This window comes from Austrofundulus limnaeus, unplaced genomic scaffold, assembly GCF_001266775.1.
Source record: "Austrofundulus limnaeus strain Quisiro unplaced genomic scaffold, Austrofundulus_limnaeus-1.0 Scaffold91, whole genome shotgun sequence".
NCBI classification, from domain to species: domain Eukaryota; kingdom Metazoa; phylum Chordata; class Actinopteri; order Cyprinodontiformes; family Rivulidae; genus Austrofundulus; species Austrofundulus limnaeus.
In genome coordinates this window covers 878,747-887,678 of record NW_013952493.1, presented here as the reverse complement: position 1 = coordinate 887,678, position 8,932 = coordinate 878,747, and the positions used below count along the sequence as shown (strand labels likewise).

The following is an 8,932-nucleotide window of genomic DNA, read 5'->3' as shown; positions in this document are numbered from 1 at the left end:
GTGTGTGTGTGTGTGTGTGTGTGTGTGTGTGTGTGTGTGTGTGTGTGTGTGTGTGGTCTGCCAGGAGAAAAAAATAACCACAAATAGGCTTATCAATACATTACTCTCTCAAGCTTCATTTGGATCAGTGTTATCTAATACGTCCACTCAGGCTTGATCACAGCTTATTCACTTCTACCCCAATCTAAACAAGAGGTTTTCCTTTGAGCAGTAAAGCGTTGTTTTCTTTTTAGGCAACAGGAGAAAAGCAGCAGCTTTCTGCCTCCTCGTTGGGCTTGTACGGGCAGATCAGAGCCTGATAAGATGAACGCTCTGAATACGCACACAATGGGACTAATGCAATGCTACTGTRGCAAAGTAAAGCACAAATATTCCTCACCAGTAAGCACCTACAGAATGCAAACACTGCACTAATCAATAAATCTTACACTGCTAAAGAAAGCGTTTCGCTGCAGCTGCCAAACTTTAGCCTGGGATGTGGGTGAAAATGTGAAAAACCTTGTTTCTGTACAGTGAGATATCAGGACACCCTGCTCTTGCTTTACACCATTCTCAGGAATCAGTCACTCGCTTTCCTGCTGGAGTGCTGTTTTCAAATGCATTAATGCAGGCTGAATGAAATATTATTCCCTTACACAGCAGGATATTGCCAGACTTGGGGACAACATTAAAATGGCTCGGTCCTTCCAAGTTACTGTGTTGCTTTGCAGCAGAGACCCCCCAATGCCCCCTAATGCTTCTGTGATTTTATTTAACAGCTCACTCGGGGATGCCAGCTGGAAAGAAGCAAAATGTCCCCCAGAAACAACAAGTACGGTACAGAATAGAAAAACAGAAAGCCTATAGTTTAAGCAAAGAAAAAAAATCCCATAAATGTAGCTTACCTGYTTTAAACTTTTGTTTATGCAACATAATGTGGTTGTAAAAAAAAAAGGACTCAATCATGAATTCACAGATCAACAAAGTCTGCGGTGACATACATTTCTTTAYCTGCTCAAGCCTGCAAATTTTTCTGTGGTTGCTGCTAATAATTTCACACTGATCAGCGTAAACAACAAGCACAGGACCGTCTCATGCTTTTTTTTTTTTACTTGAAAAGCAACATCTCTGCTCCGATTTGRATTGTGTTAACATTTAAAATAATCWTACATTGTGACAGATTGGACAACCAACATACAATTAACAATACAAAAGAGAACATTTATTACCATGAAACAATAATATGAATTATTTATGCTRGCTGTAAATAAAACAAGCCACTACAAACATTTAAATGTTGCTGAATCTAGTGAACATGGCGTCACWATACAATGTGAAGCAAGTGCAGAGGAAGCAATATTTATTAAAAACAATATTTTTTCCAACTATACTATAGTTGTTATTTTATTAAATCAATAAAAGAAGAATTTCAATTTTACCCTACATATTGGTGTTTACACAACCTGGCGTTGTAGGCRGGGGGTGGGGGGGTATTATGTATTTTCCAGGCACGTAGTTCAGTTCTATACTAATTTGTCACTTTCATTTGTTATGAAAATGCTGTATATGTCAAAAAGAAATTTGAATTTGCATCATAGCCTATCTACACRATGTTATACTAAATTTTCATCAGGTAAAACATTTTGTGAAAATTCATAATTTTGAGCAGAACTGATGCAGAAACCAAGGCTGACACATCAGAGTACAGATTACAGAGGAAACATGTAAGTAAGTGTTTTATAGGACTTCATTGCCTCAACATAATGAAATGCAGAGCAATTCATGTCTGCATATATACCTGAAAATCTCTTAGCTTTTCTGGTTTTGACATTCATAATAATTAAATATTTTCACTCTTCTTTTGGGAAGTTTCACAAAATTCTGTCCCTGTTTTGTCACTGAATTGGCAACAATGTCACAGCAGGGAAAAAGCCAACAACAGATTAATTAGTTGTACGAGTGCTTTTGATGAAAACAATTAAGCGGTAGTGGTAAAATAAATATAACAAATTGTGTTTAAAACATTTCGGAACACTTTAAAACATTCTCGGTTTTACTCTAAATGAGAAAATCTGGCATACCTTTAGTATTCAATCTGCAGAGCAGCTGTGCAAGCAGCCCTTGTACAGAGGTCTCCCATTGATGTGACTGTGTTTGTATCAGAGGYAAACACAGGCAGAAAAATGCTCTCATATGAATCAAGATTTTGCATCTTGAACAGTAAAATACACTAAATAAATARTGAATGGAATACAAAGTGCTGCTGTGAGTGGAGTGTTTGGCAGAAACGTTTGTGTGGGAAGACACTCACTTTATACTCTCTGTCTGTGTTTAATGTTTAGGTGTAGCGACTGAGACCTAAATCAGAACAACTGCAATATTTTTTTAATATATCAATGCTTTATCTATGTATTTATCTTGCAATGAATGACATAAAATATTGTATTTTTTTTTTTTTTTTTTTTTGCATTTCTGTCATCCAGGAATACATAACTGAATCTGGTTATTTTGGCTCAAGATGGAGGTTGAAAACTGAATAAAACAGCAAAAATTAAATCAAATATTTTAACCACTTTCATAATTTCTCAAACCAACATAAGGTTTATTTTGTATTAAAGTAGAATTTGAGTCATTTTGCCTTCTTTATTTGTCAAAATATCCTAATGTTGTAMACTATGTCCTCCAAAAGGCAGAGGATTTGAAAGATTTTGCCACTTTTGAAGAAAAGCCATTCACTGTCCTTTAGCAGACAATGGTTGCAGTTTTGATACAACTTGAGTTACATTAAGAATTCAAATGCTAGCAAGCATGCAAGTTTGTTGTCTAAAATGCTAAATTATTCTGGTAAAAAACAGGGTTATACAGAAGTTATTATAATATAATGTTCTACTTGTAAGGGATGGCATTTTGTTTAAAAAATAGTTTAACATTGATCAGATTGACAAGCTAATACTTTAAGCTGGTATTTTAAACGCCTCCAATGTCAAAAACTTTCTAGCATCTCGTGTGTCTACCTTTACATCAATGTCAGTTTCCCATTACATGGTTATTAACAGACAATATGGGTATTTTCATGTGCAAATAGTGGTGACAGCAGAGAGCTCGACCAGTGCAGCCAGGGGCACTTTATTCCAAGAATGTCGTTTTATTTCTGCTGGAATGGTTTTCAAATACAATTTTGACAATGGTGTAATAAAAAATATAAAATTGTATTCGCACGAATGGCTGTAAAAGTTTTGAGACTGGAGTAGTTTTAGGATGACAGCGATCCACGTTGGCCATGGTTCCACTCAGGTTAGCCCATAGCGTGTCATTCTGGTCAGAATTAAATTCTTTTAAATTGAGGGCATTCAAAGAGTTATCTACAGCAGGTAAAATATTACTGTAATGAATGTTTTTAACCTTTCCACAGAACCCTTTGATCAGAACCATCCCTTCAAAGTAAGTGAATGTTAGAGAAGTGCATCAAATTCTTTAGAATTACATGGATGTGGTTTTGCTGGCAGAGGGTCCTCATGACTTTCTAGCCCATAATCAGATTTTTGCAAGGTCTTTTGTGTTTTTTATGTGTATATTTATGTTAACATTTGCCGTTTTGAATAAAAAGTTATAATTTGACACGAAAGCCATGTTCACTGCGCAGGCAAAAGTGACCCGGATTGCTCATAGCAGAAAGGTGGCTCTGATTTCACAACAACTTCAGAATCAATACACACAACCAGAGGTACCATTTCAATTATAACAGAAATGATGATGCAAAAAAAATCTAATGCGAGCAATAAAATCATTGAGCTTTAAGATCTGCAGTGTGAATATAGTCCAAGAATGTCCCAGGTCATAGGTCAAAGAGTCAGTACATCATCTGAAGGTGACTCATCCAAGATGTTGACGCTGTTTACTCAAAAGGAAGCAGCCAGGTGACAGGTTGGTGCTGCCTACCTCGAGGGGCGTCGTGTTCTTGAATTATCAGTGTAACGATAGACCCATCTTAATTACTCTCATATGCAGCGCCATAATCTGTCATTGTCAGCCTGATCAACACTGTGCAAACCAAAGCAGTAAGACTCATTCACCCAAACCAAAGGCCTATTGATTACTTTTCATACTTGAGTCATTGCACTGCAGAGAGACATGAGAGGCAATAGAGCTAATGGAWGGGGGGAGACTCAAAGTCACGTTGTTTACATCTAAGATGACAGGTAAATGCATTTGAGAGGAAATAAGAGCTTGATGCATTGGCTCCCAATCAGCTGTCTGTCTGTCTAATGCTAACAAGCTGCTAAACTGTTAGCCCCTCTGCAGGTGGAATGCTAAAAGTATGTCCATTTTTCCTCATTTAGAATAGAATAGAAAATGTTTTAAAGTGTTCTGAAATGTTTTAAGAACAATATATATATATTCCCCTTTAGCACTAAACAATTTTCATCAAAAACACTCATAAAATTTCTAAAAACAAATCATTTCTGAGTGTGAGGAATCTTGTTTTTGGACCTTAAACTTCAAGTGGCAACACATCAGTAAAATGCAGGGTTTAAAATTGAAAGCACTGACTGTAAATTTGTTTTTAGTAATATTTAAACCAACATTTGATATGGCAACTTACACAATGAAATATTATTTGTGGCTTTTTTTTCCTGTTTGGTTGAGGACGAATGTAGTAAAGTGCATACTGTACATAAAATTACATGCATAATGTTAATAATGTTGTGCTTTACTTGTTGCCATTTGATCATCTCCTAATATACTCATCATTTAAAGCAATGAATATTGATGTCATAGCAGGAGGGACGTGGGTCAGCATTATTTCCACGAGCATCTTTATTAATCTTCTTTAGACTTTATGAAACGAGAAATTCAATGTAGGCTACTTGACACAAAATATATTTACTGGTTAAGCGGGGCTCATTTTTACTTGTCTTTTTCCACTATCTGTTCTCCTCCACTTCTTTTTGACTTCTCACTGCTGTAAAGCAAATAATAACATAAAAAACTGAACTTAAAGGGATGCATATCGCCCTACACGCCATTATCCTAAACTAAGATGTTGCATGATTTGTTAGTGTGGTATGATGATGACTGTCAACAACTACCACACCAAACAGCTCAATGTAAAACTGACTGAGTTGAAGCCAGAAAACTTCATTAAAATCCATAATGTGATTCATGAGATATTTTGCTAACAGACAAACTACAGACAGGCAGTTAATTAATTTCTATATTTATATTTGTGTAGTTACAGTTTAGTTTATGTTAGAATCATTAATTATACAGTAAAGAAGAAAAAAACAAATAAAACTGACCGAACAGTTGAATCTGACTTCTCAAAACCTTTAGGGAATTTAACTGCAGTTTCTGTCTCTTTATATGATAACTCTGCATTAAACTTGTGTTTTATTTCTCTTATGTGCTCATCTACACTTGTTTCTCTCATCTCTGTTTTTCCCAGTGGGGGTCTAAWAGAGGTGTTGAGTCTTCCTTAATGAGCAGTGGGCCCTAATGAAGTCAACAATTCACATTTATCCTTTATCATTATTGTTTGTTTTGTTTTGTCTCTTCTTTAAAGCCTTTATAGCCTTCCTATTAAAAGTATTTGGCTGCTTACTGGATAATGTTGGGTGGGGAAAAAATAATCAAAAAAAAAAGGTGTCGCTGTAAGTGCTCGCTTGTAGATGGATCCGAGCAGTAAAGATCCATTAATGTTTTTCATTTGTCTGCATGAGTTGAGTCGATTCATCGAGTTTGACTCGAGTTGATGCTTTCATCTCATCTTCTTTGTTTCAAACATTGCTTTAATTCTGCCTAAAGCTGAAGGAGGATATAGTGGARTACAGTGTAAAAATACACTTAATGCTATTAATTTAAAAACAGTTTTGTGGATCTTTATCTAAGARTCTTTTAGCTTGTTCATAACATTCAACATAATCATCTCTCAACAACTAACATGCAAAGATGGAAATACCTTTCTGTTAGTGGCCTTGAAATAATAATTAAATTTACTCTCAACCTGCTAGAGGTTTTTGTCTCGTTTGAATACATTTTATGGTTTTCTTTTCTTTTTCTTTTTTAAACTAGAGCATTAGTCATCAACGTTTACTAGGGAGTTATTGCTGTAATTATTGCTACATTTGATATCTGGTAATAGCTCCATGTATTTGAGTTGCACAACTAAAAGAGAAGCTACAGTTGTATTTTCATGACAAATAAAACGGATATCATAAATAAAAAGACAAAAAACTTTTCATTGCTGCTGTGAACAGCAACATGTTTTATCTGACATATAAATCTGTTTTTAGAACAAGTACGTTTTCTCTTAGATTTACATTTAATTATTTTTGTTCTTTTCTCCAATCAGGCCTTATTTAATTATGGCAGCCAATAAATATAAGCAATACATTATGTCAGTATGTTTTTTTTGTCGTGATCTGAGGCAGAAAACATGCTATTTTGTGTAAAGCTGCTGTTAAAATAGGATCAACCCTTGATTTATTTATTGGTTTGTGTGACGATGCTAAAGAATGATTTTATTGTTGCAGTTTTAAGACTTTAMGGTTTTCCAGTTTTCATGTGAACAATGTGACTCCACGCTGAACCTCGGTGAGTGTGAACTGAAGTTCATTTTGCTCCTCAAATTGTGCGTGAACCATATATGGATTTTTTCCCCTCCTGCGTTGGTCCCCCTTTTTTTAGTCAGAGCTGTCAGTCTGTTAACTGGAGGAGGAGAAGCTGTGTGGACCGTTTGGCACTGCTGTTTCCTCTCTATGAACTGTTTGATGGGAGCAAATGACACAAAACTTTACAGTCTTTTTTTTTCTTGAGGCGCTGCAGCTCATAAACAGTATGATTATTTAGTTGTCATCACCAGGATTGCAGCTGATATTTTCAGTTTATGCAGCAATAAACACAGTTTGATACCAAATTTGGCAGCAGTGGCTCAGATGCTTGTACATTCAACCAAATCTAATTGAATAATTCTTAATAAAATGAYTTAGGTGGAAAATGGAAAGTCACACTGGAAAAAAAATACAACTTTCTATCTTTATTAGAATGTGTTGGGAGCAATATCAGTGATAAAAGAGGGGCTCTGTGTGTGTGTTTGCGTGTCCATGTGTGTGCACTGCCTAGCTCCCAGATAAAAGCATTGCCATTTCATATTTCTAGGAGCCAAGGATACACGGCATTCATTTCTAAGCTGTGGATTTGTCTAACGTGAACATGTCTCAGCCAGTCAGTGAACAGCTCTCAGTGCCTCTCCCTTTTTTGTCACACAGTAACACTCTTTGAGGAATGTGCAGAGATTTGAAAAGCTGTCTTCTACATTTAACTGTGATCTTTCCCTATCCCAAAACAAACAGTTTCACTGCAGAAACCAAACCATAAAGTGAGAAAAAAAAAGTTAAGACATTTACTTACAATAGGCCGGAGTTTGTGTAACTAAACAGTGGAGGGTGTGAAGACATCAGTCTCCTGAAGTGAAMGCGTTCGCTTCCTGTCTTTTGTACTTGCAAGTTTCCTGAGTGGTGTTGAGGTTAAAAAAATATTTTAATGAAAGAAAAATTCATGCACTTTATTTTGGTTTCTGGCATCATAGAAAAGGAATCTTTCATTTCTGCCCACTGGGTGAGTGTTTTTGCTTTTGTTTTGTCACAAAGATTCATTCAATCTTTGTAAAATCAGGCAGTGGTGTCACCGGAGACCTGAGGAAATGCAATAACAAATCTGAATCCACTTGGATCAGTGGTTCTCATTTTATGACAAAAAACAAAAAAAAATGTTTTCTGTTTCACAACTATTTCCTCCAACTGGGTTGGGTTTAGGGAACATCAGGAAATTGCACCAGTRCCACCTACCATCTAAAGTCAATTTGGACCCTAATAGTGGAGAAAAGGCATTATGACATGGCTATTCAAATAAATTGCTCAGTGGGCYACAGTTACTCAAAGCCAACAGCTCATGGGCCGGAGTGGTGGTGGTGGTTGTGGGGGGTGTCATAATGGTAGGAGAAACACTGCCTTATGTAAAAGAACTAGTACTTTTTTGTTGCATTAAATCGTTAATTTAAAATAGTTTAAAATATAGTTTCATATTAAGTTAAGAAAAAATAAATCACATTTTTTGGGGGGAAGGGCCAAGCTGAAATCACCCAATGGCTGGATGTGGCCCATGGGCCACCAGTTGAATAGCCCTGAATTATGGAGAACAATTTTGACTTTACTTGTCATAAATAGCTCTTTGAACAACCTCATTTTGAAGAAATTGTTTAATTCTGACCAAACAGGTGAGCACAGCTAGTCTGAGCATTACCAGAACCAAAATGGATTACTCCCATCTTAAAACAAATCCTACAAAGATCATAAATGTTTAGCAGAAGACTCTTGTGCAAGCCTTCACATCATTGTACACTTTGAATTACATGATTCTTTACACATGATTTTGTGTTGTTTATTTTAAAGTGTGAATTGTTACAGTAGCCGTAGCACTTCCACTTCCACTAAATTGCTTTACAGTTAAGTCAAACCAAATGGTAAAAATATAAGTACAAACTATTGGATATGGGACGTTAACCTTTTCAACAATGCTGCTTTTCTCTAACATTAATGCTGAGTGACTCCTGGACATCTCAGGCTCCATTAACTCTAAATAATAAAGGACAAATTTCTTTCATGGAATATTTGGTTGGTAACTTTAGTTTATGAGTCATTTCGGTGTCTTTAACTAAACCCCCTCTGTTTTTACATCGCTGTATTATTGGTCATTCTGAAAATAACAATTTCATTATCAAGGCAGATTAAGCAAAATATATTAAACTCAAGGYTCGTAATCAATTAGGAGATGCAATTTATGACTGCTGGAGACAGACGCCAGCTCCTCACAGCTCTAACAAATACAAGTGAAGAAAACATGTAAAGTTGAAGCTGTTGTGCCTGTACAGTATGTATGTGTGTGTGTGTATATA

The 8,932-nt window shown here is 35.9% G+C and overlaps 1 protein-coding gene across 5 annotated transcripts in view; it reads left to right on the top strand.

Annotated features, from left to right (window-relative positions):
- Window positions 1–8,932, top strand: part of cadm1b (cell adhesion molecule 1b) — a 327,978-nt gene that overhangs the window by 150,791 nt on the left and 168,255 nt on the right. The window lies entirely within an intron of this gene.